The sequence below is a fragment of the Peromyscus californicus genome, unplaced genomic scaffold (assembly GCF_007827085.1).
Source record: "Peromyscus californicus insignis strain IS unplaced genomic scaffold, ASM782708v3 Scaffold_7__1_contigs__length_154581171, whole genome shotgun sequence".
Lineage (NCBI taxonomy): Eukaryota > Metazoa > Chordata > Mammalia > Rodentia > Cricetidae > Peromyscus > Peromyscus californicus.
In genome coordinates, this window is record NW_026294595.1 from 34443357 (window position 1) to 34457070 (window position 13714).

The 13714-nt window shown below is 40.7% G+C and overlaps 1 non-coding gene across 1 annotated transcript; it reads right to left on the reverse strand.

Annotated features, from left to right (window-relative positions):
* Positions 1-6078: 6078 nt before the first annotated feature.
* LOC128102742 (U1 spliceosomal RNA) lies at positions 6079-6242 on the reverse strand. Its single transcript, XR_008215506.1, has one exon. It is a non-coding gene; the product is annotated as a U1 spliceosomal RNA (small nuclear RNA).
* Positions 6243-13714: the final 7472 nt, after the last annotated feature.

Consider the following 13714-nt stretch of genomic DNA (forward strand, 5'->3'; position numbering starts at 1 on the left):
AATACTTCCATTCCCAAGTTATGTTAATCACTGCCCACTGGTCAAAACACAACAAATGTTTATGTATGGCTGGGGGAATTCAATCAGATATCAATCCAACCTCATTTAACAATACCCTTCCTTTGAGCCTTATGTATCAATGTTTTCTAGAAACCCCAGGCTATCTCACATCTCCAAGCTTTTTTGTTTGTTTGCTTGCTTGCTTGCTTGTTTTACATCCTGGCCAAAGTTTCCCCTCTCTCCTCTCTTCCCCCAACCACCCTCTCCTGCTCCCACCCCCTAGTACACTCCTCCTCTGTTTCTGTTTAGGAAAGGGAAGGTCTCCCATGAGTGTCAACAAAACATGGCATATCAAGTCGAAGTGAGACTAAGAACCTCCCCAAGTACTAAGGCTGGGCAAGGTGACCCTGGATGAGGAGTAAGAATCCAAAAGTCAGTAAGAGTCTCTCTAAGCTTTTGATTTTATATTTCTTTCATGTTTTGGGAGCAAACAACTTTCTCTACAAAGACATTCCTCCAAACACTCATAAATACTTTATCTCACAACATGCATTGTGGGTCCCATTTGACCTCTTAACATGGAATGCTTAAAAAGTTTGTTTTCCATAGGTGGGTTCCCCCTTTACCTTACAGGAGATTTGAGAGACAAAGACTTTTCACTTAGCACATAGATAATTGACATCTATTAGTCAAATATAAGTGAAGCCAAAGAGGCCCTTCATGTCACTGCCATTATAAACTACCAAGTTAAAGTATAAAATCAGTAAGAGGAGAAAGTCTAATTAAAGTAAAAAGTCATTTCCAGAACCCAGTGAGATAGCACTGATAGTCAAAGCAGACTGGAAATGAATCACTGAGTAGACGACACTGTCCAAGCATGTAGGCTCATGACTAAGACTTGAAGAAGACACTGCTTTATCTCAGTTCCGGAAGAGAAACTGGCATATAGATGGGGTAGTTAAGTTGTCTGTGGTGACCCACATAGCAGATGACATTGATAAGTAAATGCAGATTCACACTCAGCTACCAGTGACAGGTTCTTTATTTTTGTCCAGGTGAAGGAGCAAGAATCCAAGTCTTCTGTGAAAGTCCCATGATGCTTTGAGTGTTCGCATCATAAAATAGCTATTCTGTTGCCTTCACTCAGCTCATCAAAATCCTTGAAACTTAGAACACTAATCCTAGAGTGTGCTTAAATTTTTCTAAAGCTGCTATTCTACTAGAGTCTGGTTCTTCCTCATGTTTTCCTAAAACATGTAGTTTCTGGGGCTGGTGGTATTGCTCATGGACAAACCACATAATTCACATGCATGAAGCCCTGGATTCAATCAACAGTACCCATGATAATGTTTGCCTAGTGTACATAAAGTCCTAGGGTTGATAGTCAGCGCCACATAAAACTGAACACGGCAGTGTACAGCTGTAATCTCATCACTTAGAAGGTAGAGACAAGGCAACCCTTGGCTACTTAGTGAGTTTGAGACTAGCCTGGGCTACATGAGACCTGTGACACACAAAAAAAATAAAGTAAAATGAACCAAAAATAATAATAGGCAACAATATGTATAGTTTTCAAAAAAGTAATTAATTCAATTCCTGACACACTACTGATCCTACAAAAGTTGGGTTGGTCTTTCCCTTAAAAACTCTAGAATTCTATGTTGGGGTTGTGGATTAGCTCAGTGGTAGAGTGCTTGCCTAACAAGCACAAGGCCCCAGGTCTTCAGCTTTGAAAAAAGAAAAAAAAAATCTATACTGACATGAAGTATAGGTTGTAAGCTATAGGGTGGCCCCTTTGTTTTGTTTAATTTTTGGTTTTGATTTGAGGAGGTATTGCAAGGGCAGAGGGCGAGTGAGAGGAGACAGGGAGATAAGTGGGAACAGAATGCATGATGTGAAAAACCACAAAGAATCAATAGAAGTAATATATATATATATATATATATATATATGTATGTATATGTATGTATTGACCAAAGGAGACAAGATATAGAACTGTAGTCAGACAAATACCTACAAAAAAAGTCCATGGAACTCTTCCACAAGGGTATTCCCAGGGTCGTTCAAGTCATTCCTCCCATGTGCTTCCAACCACAAGACTCTCAAAAAGAGTTCAGGGAAATGCATTGGACACAGAAGCAGGCAGTGCACCCTTGTGTCTTCCTCTACAGTCTGTCAGAACCAGCAGGCTTCAAATAGATGAACTTCGAACCCACAAAGAGATAAGTTACCCTTTAATCACTAAACAAGTCTTTTGCTTGTCTTTGCTTAAGTGCCAATATTTTACCCTAATTAGTGTAGGGGCAATTTAATGTCTGTGTAGGTAACAGTATGTACAGGTTGCCTCCAGCATTTTTTTCTATGTTGCATAGATCTAATTTTTCTTTATTAATAAACTGGCTTTATTCTTTGTAAGATTGATTTATTTATTTGCTACTTTTATAAGTATGTGTGCTCACCTGCATAAATTTATGTGCACCACGTGTGTGCAGGAGCCTGAGTAGGTCAGAGGAGGAAATCAGAGGCCCTGAACTAAAGGCTGGGAAGGAAATCCTGGTCTGCAAAAGCAGTGCTTTTAACCACTGAGCCAGTTTTCCAGCCCCTATTTGAAACTTTTAGTTGGCGCAGTTGTTGTATATGTTTAAGGTGCGACAGTGTGGCAATTTGACCTTTGTCCATGTGCACTGATTCAATAAGGACCACAGTGCATCCCTCTTCTTGACTATGTGTCATTTCTGTGAGCTGGGATGGGAGCCTTCAATATCTACTCTTGTAAGTTTATTAGAGAGTTTGGTTTGGTTTGGTTCCTTTTCTTTTTAGTATGTGGATTCTTGGGGGTTACAGTCATCCTTTTGTGTTGTAAAACACTGACAATGGCTTTGTCCCATATATTTCATTGCTGCATGTGACTTCCCTGTATCTCCTGTCCTCTGTACCTTTCCTAGCCTCTAGTGTACATTGTACTTCCCAATGCTATGAAATCAACCTTTTTAACACATTTTTAAACATAAGCCATTATTTATAAATCCACAAAGAAGGTGTTAAGCAACAAAGCTCATCCTTGTCAAAAATTCCCATGTTCATACCAACTTAAGGACTTATTTTTTGGAAAAATAAATGGAAGTTATTCACATATGTTAAAGATTCATCTCAAAGAAAAAACACTACTTTTTCTATAAATAAATACATCTTGTATAATAAGCCAAATGTACATAATGTAATTTAGCTATGCTTGGCATCCTAAAAACACTGGGAGAGTAGTCACTAAATCATTCCCTAAATGCTATAATATTCTGTCACTGTATCATAATATTTTATATGCAAAATATGCCCTTCCTAAAGTGGGCCTAAAAAACAGTCATTTCTGAGACGTTTATCTGGAATATAAATGTGTTAATGCACTACAGGGTAAAAGCACTTGAGTGCCTAAGGATTTCACTCAGCTGCAGACATTTATCAAAAGACAACTCTCTTATTCATTGTAGTGGGCTATTCAAAGTAGTTAGCATCTAAATATTAAAGAGTTCTGCCAAAATTTTGCGAATCCCCATGCCATGATGCATTACCCTTCCTTTAACTGAGATGTTGTCTTTGGACATGCAAGATAAGCAGAACCTACTTGGCCAAGAGAAACGGAAGTGGCTTTAGGCAAGCTCCTAAGACCACTTTAACCATTATCACTTCACAATTCAACAAATGAGCAATATGTACCTCTCTAGGAAGATAACAAATATTAACTGATTCTAGTTCACGAAATTGACAAGGTGAACATAAGCAAGTTATACTATAGCTTCTGTTCTTGCTATACAAAAAACAAAACAATATTGCACAATAACAGTGCATTTGAAAGGATCTAGATAGCTCCTTCACATAACCTTAGCTTCCTTAATACGGCTCCTCAGTCCCCTCAGAACTTGCCTTCAAAAGGCAGGTAAATAGGAACCACAAACAGCAAAGGAAGAGAAACCATTGTTCAATTATTCCAAGGAAAGTTGTTCTCTAAAACCTGAGCTCAGGATAATTTAGAGATTAAGCTGAATAAAGTATCCAATCCCAAGACCCCACATAAAGGTGGAACTGACTCCACAAAGTTGTCTTCTGACCTCTACATGTGCATCCTGGCACGTGCAATCATGCACACTCACATGCATGTGCACTAATAATAATAATTAATAATAATAATGATCTTCTATTTAAATGCTTGCAACCAGCTAACACAAACAGCAATGCCTCCTCTGTTCACACTGACCACGTCGAACTCACAAGTGACTCCCACAGGAATGTTTCTGTGAGACTAGTTTACTTTTAGTCTTGCAATAAAGTCAACGACAGCAGCTTTGTCCACTGTAGCTAATTCAAAAAGGAAAAATAAAGTCGTTTCCCACTAAATCATTAAGATAGTAACAAAAGCTTAACAATCCCAAAGGCTGGTTTAAAGCATAGTCTACCCTAAACATCTCTCCTCTACCACTTAAGGTGAGTGTGACTAAATTAAGACTCCAGGCTGAGAGGTTTGCCATGTTCCAAACAAATTATAGCCATTTACAGAAGGAAGCTAAAAAAAAGTAAATAAAATGAAAACCTGCAAAATTCTACCTGTTTAATAAGCTAGTAAATTAAAATTGAGTTAGGAAATGCATTTTTATTATTTTTAATAAATAATAATAAAGGCCCTTGGAATCTCCTGCAGCGAATGAAGAGGCAACTGTGTGAACACGGTATCACTGTGGGACTAAAATTATGTGGGAAGCTTTACTCTGAAATTTATCTGTCAGAAACGTAAAGATGGGATGGATAGTACCAATTGGTTGTAATTGACACAAGCTATGTGGAATATTGAAAAATGACAAAACCCTCAGGATAGTTAAGGATGTTTGGGTTTTTTTTTTTTTTCTTGCTTGCTTCTTCCAGTTAGAACCATAAATCTACTGGATTTCAGACATCCGTGTGCACTGCACAGCTTAAGAGAAAATATCTGTGTATATCCGCAATATGATATCTCACTGCTAGAAGCCCAGCTGACGCACACACATACACAGGAAATATCATCAAGCGTTATCATGGAATCATACATAGGAACCTATCCAGAAATAATTACACACAGCCTTCTGCGGCACAGCCCTGGAAGCCTGCATATGTTGGCTTCCCAGCAGCCTGACAGCAGGCAGTTTCCAATTGCATAGAGAAGGGCGAGTTCATGTTAATGAGATTCTCCTTCGGCATCTCTCTACCTCACTGCATCTTCCAGCGCCGGAAAACCACTCTCCCTCTAAAGCAGAGGAAGCTGGAGAGAAAGTAGAGAAAGCTTTTCACTCACTTGTGCTTTCCTCTATCCTCCACTAATGTATTAAAATCAATTTATATTCCTCACTGACACTTTGCTTGGCTCTACAACAGATTGCTCTGTAGCATCTTTTCCCTCACTCCCATGCTTCTGCCCCTCTCCCTCAGTTTTTTAAGACTAGGTCTTACTATGTAGCACAGACTAGCCTGCAACTCATGATCTTCCTGGTTTACTGTCCCTGGAGTTTGAGATAACCGCTCCTTAAAAGCTTACTGTACTTTAGCATCAACACTTCATTTTATTCACTCTTTTTCCCTCCAAGATAAGCCACGGTGTTTCAGAGGTGTGTGAAAGAAAACCAGAGAGAAAAAAAAAATGAGAACACATCTTATTTCTCCCATTAGTTTGATAATGAATTTTGTTCTATCAATATCATTTTGAGAACAGAACATCCTTCATGAGGGGATGCTTTACTAAAAGAGAACATTATAATCCTCTTGCTGAGGTTACTCTACAGGGCAAGCCAAGGGTATTCTGCTGCTAGGACCTATGAAAGTGGGGTGGTCCTTCATTTAAGATCCACTCTGATGGTCCGTGGGGGCACAAGCCTTTAATCCTAGCACTTGGGAGGCAGAGGCAGGTGGATCTCTGAGTTTGGGATGAGTCTGGTTTACTGAGTGAGTTCCAGGACAGTAAAGGATACACAGAGAAACCTTGTCTCAAAAAGAAAAAAAAAAAAAAGAACCACTCTGACTTCATTCTAGTGTGTCTTTTTTTTTTTTTTTTAAATTTTAGAGGGGAGAGCGCGAACGCAGTCCCCCACTACCACAAATTATGCAGTCGAGTTTCCTGCATTTGGGGAAATCGCAGGGGTCAGCACATCCGGAGTGCAATGGATAAGCCTCGCCCTGGGAAAACCACCTTTGTGATCATGGTATCTCCCCTGCCAGGTAAGTATTAGTGTGTCTTATTTAATCTCAACTGCATCTAAAACTCTTCACATTCTAAACTCAACTCTTGAATCTTTCTTTCTCTTCCTCTGCCTCCTCCTCATTTAGAAGTTTCCTAGTGGTGAATATATAGTTCCTTTTTGCAAAAAAGTAAGTTTTACTCATTCTTAAAAGCTGCTTCCATTATTTTATAAATAACAACATGCAAATTATTTTTTTAGACTCTACCAAACTTTACCCACTGTTTTCACTCTTACCTCAGGTTTATTGCCATGTTGGACCAATCTAATAATCCATCTCTCCTTTTTGCATGTGTATTCTTCAAGTACTCATACGTAGTTGCTTGTCTCTCCTCCCCACTAGTCTTGTTTGAGTAAGCAAACTTTTTTAAATCTATCTTCATAAATCAGTTGCTTGATCCCCTAACCACCTTTCTTGCTTCTCTGAAATCCATCCAATTCATCAGCATCCCTTATGTGCTGGGAAATTCGGAATGGCCTGCAGGATCCTGGTATTGCTTCAGCAACACTTTCTTCAGAAAACGATTATCATCCTGCTTCTTCTGATGGTGAGAAATCCTTAGGCATGATGCTTCAAAAACATGTAAGGTTTTTGGTATCATTTTACAGAGACTATTTCTACCTAACTTTTTTTCTAACCTTCACTCCAAGCATGAGCACTTTACAAATATTTCTTTTGCAGACGTATTCTGTATTTCAAATTTGTTATGCTAAAGCATGTATTAAATGGATTTGCTTTCATCCTCCTCCACAAAGAAAAGCTTTCTCTCCTCCATGTGTGCCTGACCTTTCTTTGTGCCGTTGTATTTCTCCAGTCTGGCCAATTTCTCCATCCAGTGCCATATGTAGTGTAATTAATATGATCTTTACACATTAGAAGGGTTGTTAATGATAAGGTTAAATAAAAACCCTTATAACAGGACCCCCACTGAATCATGCCATATAGTCAGCCTATTGTTAGATAACAGTTCACTTTATTTATGGTCTTTCAACCCATTTGTACCACATGTGACTGTGCTGTGTTAAGCTGAATACGATTCAATTAGGATTTTGTGAAACTGTATCACAGGCTTCATGTTCCTTTCACTCACCAGTTTTGTGATTTGATCAAAAGGTTGTTAAGTTTGACTGCTATGGTTCAGTCTTCAATTCTGAAAGTTTGATTAGGCTATTCACAGCACTGCAAGATTGATTTCTCTAAGTGGAAGCTATAGTATCTGGACTTTTAAAAATAATAAGCACTCATTTTAAAAATCATATAGATTCAGTAATATGCCTAGTTTCCATATTTATAGTCTTCTTTCACTATTATCATCAAAATTTATGAATATGTCTACATAATGCAAGTATTTGTATTCAAGTTACAGAACAGGAAAAGGTGCTTATTTACTGCTTCTTGTTTGTAGTATCTTGCCTTTTTCATCATCCTCGGCTACCTGTAATCTAGTGAATGATACATGTCTCACCCACACCAACTTCCCTACAATCGTGAAATTCCATAACTATTTTCCATCAAGCCACATTGGAATGTTTATTTTGAATACATGTTCAGGGAAATTAACTCAGAAAAGATGAGCATTTGATTTTCATTTCCTTGCTTTTTTTCAGCTAAGTACAGACAAGAAACATAATGAATGAATCAACAGTACATATTTTGATGAAAGCAATGTTAAGCATACAAAACACTGCACACTCGAGAAGAGCCTTGCATTTTCCCAGCTCATAACACTAAAAATGAGATTCACAATCTTGTTAGTGTCAAACCATGATCATTCATGCTGCTCTACAAATCAAAATAGTATTTTTGAAAGAACCGCACTGCACCCTTGATATTAAAGCTTTTTGTTGTTTGTGCTTTATGAATGAAATTTTGTTCAAGAAGAGCCTTAAGGAAGGCAGGAGACTTGATCAGGTGAGAAGACAGCCCAGGAGGATACTCCGTAGGGAGTGTATGTAAGCTGGTCTCTTGTTATCATTTGAATTGCAAGAAGCGACATTAAATACTAGTGCGTATTGAAAGTAAACTTACATTATTCTGGTCAAACCTGAACTGTAGCTGTTCTGCATGTCCTGGAGGTGATGAGTTCATCTCCAGGGACAGGGTGAAAGGAAAAAGCACATGAGACTTCCACTCCAGAGGAAAGGCTATGCTGACACCCCAGACAGAGAAAGCTGCCCTCTGCCCTCCACCTGGGGGCCCTGTGCTGTCCTGGCATGGGCCAACGAGTGAAGATTAAAAACAAGAGAAATATCTGGGACAGAAAAATGTCAAAGCCTTAAAGTCAGTTACAGTCTTAAAGAGAAGAGTGTCTGAATGGAAGTTACATTGTTAACAATGTGAAATTTAAAGGAGAAAAAAAATAAAAATATCGATGTACTACTTCCAGATCACACAGCTTCCAGCCCTATCCATCGTAAGATAGTCTGACTAGACAGTGGTGCAGAAATAGTTACATTGTGCACAGGATCAAAGTTGGTAGCAATACCTTCAAAAGTCCTTGTCTTTTTAACAGCCAAGGAAAGCAACAAGGCAAATGCTAGCTCTCTTAGTAGCATGTTATTCATAAGTTTGAAAAATGCTTCACCAAAGATGAGTTTGGAACTTACGGACTGAGTTCAGCTGGAAGAAGAACTTGGAAATGAAGCAAAGCAAAAGCGACCACAGCATCAAGCCTACCTTATTCAGTGGAGCTGTTGAAATCCCTGATTCTACAGAGACATAAGTATATTTTCTTATGGCATGCTTATCTCAAGGCCACCTGGGTATCTCAGTTCAAGAGGAAAGCCCCCCCCCCCACTAAGGAGCTTTTTGCCCTTTCCAAAAATAAATAAATAAGTAAATGAATAAAGGACAATCTTAAATACTGCTCAGACCGATTTCAAAACCTCTATTCATTACACCAGATTTTGGTGCACAAATTCCTTGGCTTCCATGAATATAATCATTCCATACAGTTTCTTCTTTCCTTCTTTTTGAATCCAGAGCAGCAGCAAGCTTCAGCTACAGAAGCATGCAAATACATCTTCTCACCCATCGCTTCTCTAGGAACTCAGAATCTAGCTTCTCTTTATAAAGCCCTCCTTCCTCACTCACATCATGAAAGGCAGCAATAACCTAATTCATTAAAGAATTATTTGCATAAATAACAAACAAATCAGTCATCCAATGAGCAGACTGGTAGACACCAAGTACAAACACCGGAAGCTGCATTTTAGTAAGGAAATATGCACTATTGGGGGAAAAAAATGTAAGACAGACAGAGCGGTACACCATATATAAAATGTCAAACATGTCAAAACACTCATGAATACCAACATCTCCCACCACACCACGGCCAATTTTAAAGGTTATTTAGGGCTAACACATCTGCAAGTGTAGATTTTACAGCAGCAGACTTTATTTTTCTCAGATATATTAAAAATAAGTCACGGATGTGTCAAATGTTTGCGATACTGTTTCCACACATGTAGCCCATGTTGAAACTACTGCCCAGCACTGCTCAGAGGCAGGGCCATTGCACAAACCCCTGGTATTGGGTGTACTCATTATGGATCTCTGGAAACGTGTATTTAGCCAAATCAATTCAGCATGCAGAGATGATAACGAAGCAGAAGAAAGCAAATGTAGCCATCTTTATTTCTCAAAAATAAAAATGTCTCTTAGGGTCTCCATAATTCAACTTTTCAGAATTATTTCAGAACATGTCACAAGGCTTCCTTGTCCCTAAGCCTCTGATCATGAATTATTTCTGAATAACTGCAGACAAGTGAGTTTTATGAAACAAGAAGCGGAACACATGCAGAACATGCTTATCCTATTCCCAGCCCTCAGATAACTGAAGCTTAAATTAAATGTCAAAGCTGAACAAAATCTATTGTATAAGCAAACAGCTGACCTAAATCCACCATATTTTGTTTGCCAGTGTATATATTCTAATAAATTTTGAAATATAATAAGGCTATTTTCGCTACCCTTTGACCACACCAAGCTAGATGCAGAGAGTCTCCCGAAGAAATATTACTTTCTGCTCGACTCTCTAAACAACATCTATTTATACCATTCGGTAGACTGTGAGAGCAGCTTTAAAAAAAAAATGTAACACTTGAGCACTGTAGATCGAAGACACAGAAGTAGAGGAAAGAGTAGAGAATGCACGCAGAGCCAGGTTTTTGGTGTTGCTAAATGGCCTGCTCAGAACTGAGACTCCCACAAATGAACTTTCTACCATGCTCTGTGGTCTTCCTGACAGAAAGTTCAGAAGTTGGGTGGAAATCAAATGGTAAATACAGCAGAGTCCAGACATCTTACGGAAGGAAAACACTGTGTTATCTTTCCTGAGTTTAATGACTTTCTCGGTGACATAAAAGTGTGCGGCCATCATTTCACTGTTTTCTTGGGTACCAAAGCAGACAACTATAAACTCCTTCATTGTGAAAAGCAATGAAAATCATGCCCTATTTAAAATGTCAGCAAGAAGCTGGGCATGATGGCACATGCTGTGATCCCAGCAGGCTGAGGTGGGAAGATCATGAGTTCAAGGTCAGTCTGAGCTACATGGTAAGATCTAACCTCAAAATGACAGAAATTTCAGAAACAAAAGCATTGTGTGGCTGTGGCTACCCCCACTTGGACTTCATGGCAGTGTTCTAAATACACTTGAAACAGTAGTCTCTCAAGCTCGCAGATAAGAAATTCTTACTCAGTGTCTGCAGAAGCAGTGGGAAGGCCCCAATCCTTCTCAGACAGTGCTAAATCAGGCCACTTAAAATGCATGTTTTCACTCTGAATTATTGTACAATGAATTATTTTGCAATATTCTTCTCATCATCTGTAAGATTAAAATAATGCTACCCTCACAGTTTAGAGTTCAGAGGATTGTATCAAATAGGATCTGACTTTCACATGTGGTAGATGCTACTGTAATGGAGGAACTTCAAACTGTGGAGTAAGACCTCTGCCTGCCATCTCATTCTGCTTTGCCAGTGGCCCCAGTCTTTGAAGGAGTCCGCATCATCCCTGCTGGAGATATCAGCCCCTCTGAGGAAACAAACTCAAGCTACAATGTGATGACATAGGATATAACTTCCCATGACAATGGTCTTGTTCTTTTTCATTCTTTTGTCACAAAAATTGAAGCGCCTGAGTGATTCCCATTATCCCAAGGCCTCCTATGCTCAGCGTCACACCGTCTTCCACTATTGCTATTAAAGCCATCCTAGCCACCCACCCCCATGTCATCCCAACACCTTTCTTACATGGTCTTGGTCATCCACTCTCATTTCTCTCTCTTTTCCTCTGGACTCATTCCCATTTACTGTTGGTACCCAGCCACCTTGTGCATCTAGGACATTTTAGACTTCTCATCTCTGCTTGCCTTCAACTCTACACTCTGATTAAACATATCCTGGAAATTTCCTCTTCCAACTCCTCGGTCCCCCTTGCAGTGTGGTTTGTCATCATCCATCACTATTGCTACTCATTTCCACAAAGGCTTCTGCTTCCTTCCTTCCTTCCTTCTGGGAGACTCTAGTTTGACTGGGCTGAGTAGACAATGGACTGATCTCTATCTATCTATCTATCTATCTATCTATCTATCTATCTATCTATCTATCTAATCTATCTCTATCTCTATCTCTCTATCTCCATGCCTTCTCTGCTCATCATTCTCTTTGTAGGGAAAAGCTACTGAAGAACACCAACAGGGTAGTTGTCTACCTGTGATCCCTGCCTTTCCTCCTGGATGATGCCCAATTAAATGGCTTCAGGCATATAGTGGGTCAGAGGATAAAGAGATGCTGGGGTCTGCTGAGCAAGGAATTGCTTGCTTCACACACAGCACCACCACACCACCCAGTCTAGTTCATTAACAATAGCTGAAAAACTTTTAACTAAGACCTACTCTTATAAATTATTTGATATTATGTCCCAAGAAAAGTTACAGCAATCAGTACATAGACTTCTTATAGTTCCTGTCTTGTGAAAGCACTCTTAATTTCTACTATTTCATTTCTCTGGGGAGAAATTCCTAATAGCAAGTTATAATAACTTTGCAAACCCCAGTCATTCCAGAGTCTTGTTGCAAAAACTCTGTCTTACCTACTGCTTAGTGATGAAGAGTCCTTTTTCTCCTAATCTCATATTCTAACCAAAATTCCAATGTTATTTGAGGTTGTCAATACAATCCTCTCCTTTAAGCTTCCAGAGACAGGAAGTCTCAACAGGCTCAGTCCCTCTGGAAGTTCCTCCCTTTGTTGCAAAGTTCTCACCCACCACCCACCCTCTGCCGCCGGAAGTCTCAGGCAGAAGCCTATATTTGCACTATGTCTGCCAAAACAAGTTGAACGTGGCGTGGAAATCCTACTCTCCCTAAGCACACGTTTAAATGAAAATAAGGAAGAACAGTGAAAGACCAGCGGAGGGAAGGTATGAGGACCTCCCATGGATGCCAGCACTTGCAGAAAGCTGTCGGGTTCCAGCAAAGGCAGGTCCTAGCCAAGCTAAGACAAGAACAGGGCTGGATCGCCGCTGACGACCTCCTTCCCTGAAGATGTCCTGTACACAGAAGGCCTTCCCCCTCCAGGCACTGGCCCGACCCTGCCACCAGACTAGTCCCTGACTCTGGCACGATGGCCTTAGACTCCTAACGCCTGCTGTAAGGGGACCCGAAAGGGGGTCGCGGACAAGCGCGCATTGTTGCCTCGGGGTGTGCGCATAGGTGTACAACGTGCGCTGCTTCGTGGGGATTCGAGCAACTTTCCCAACCACGCCCCTATGTGAGTCCGGATCACTTGCAAAACTTCCTCTCTAGGGAGTTCTGAGGGGACGCCCGGAAGCTGCGGGACACCGGAGACTGACCTCAGATCTGGGCACAAGGAGAAAGCGCCTAATGTGTACGACCCCCGGGGCCTCAGGTCCTAATGCACCCGACCTAACCATGAGGTGATTCCAGAGCCGATCTCGGCCTTGTGTAGTCGTAGCACGGCTGAGAAAGACCTGGGAACATCTGGGAGAGCAGGGAGGGACCGGGAGGAAACAGAGAAACTGTCCCAGATTGTCCAAGGTCCTCAGCAGTATTCTCCTGATGTAACCTTCAGAAACAAACCAGTCGCCAAAACGCACCCGGCAAAGCAAGAGTGTTCGCGAATCTACCTTCTACGGGAGGGTTGGGAGGGCAGGGGTAACTCAGACACAGGTCCTGTCCAGTCGTACTAGAGCCTGGACATCACTAACCAGGAAGGGGACCTACTAAACAGCGCGGCGTACTAAAAGGGAGTGCGTGACCAGAGACCGGTTTCCCCTAGCTGGCTTGCGCGCCGCATCTTCAGGGCCCAAAGCGCACGTGCCAGCTGGGAACCCAGGCGCACCTCTCCTCCTAGGGCAGGCGTGGGGTGAGGCATGGCTCTCCCAAGCGCCCACCGCTTCCTGGAAGCCCCTCCAAAAGAAGTCAGACTTTTCCTAA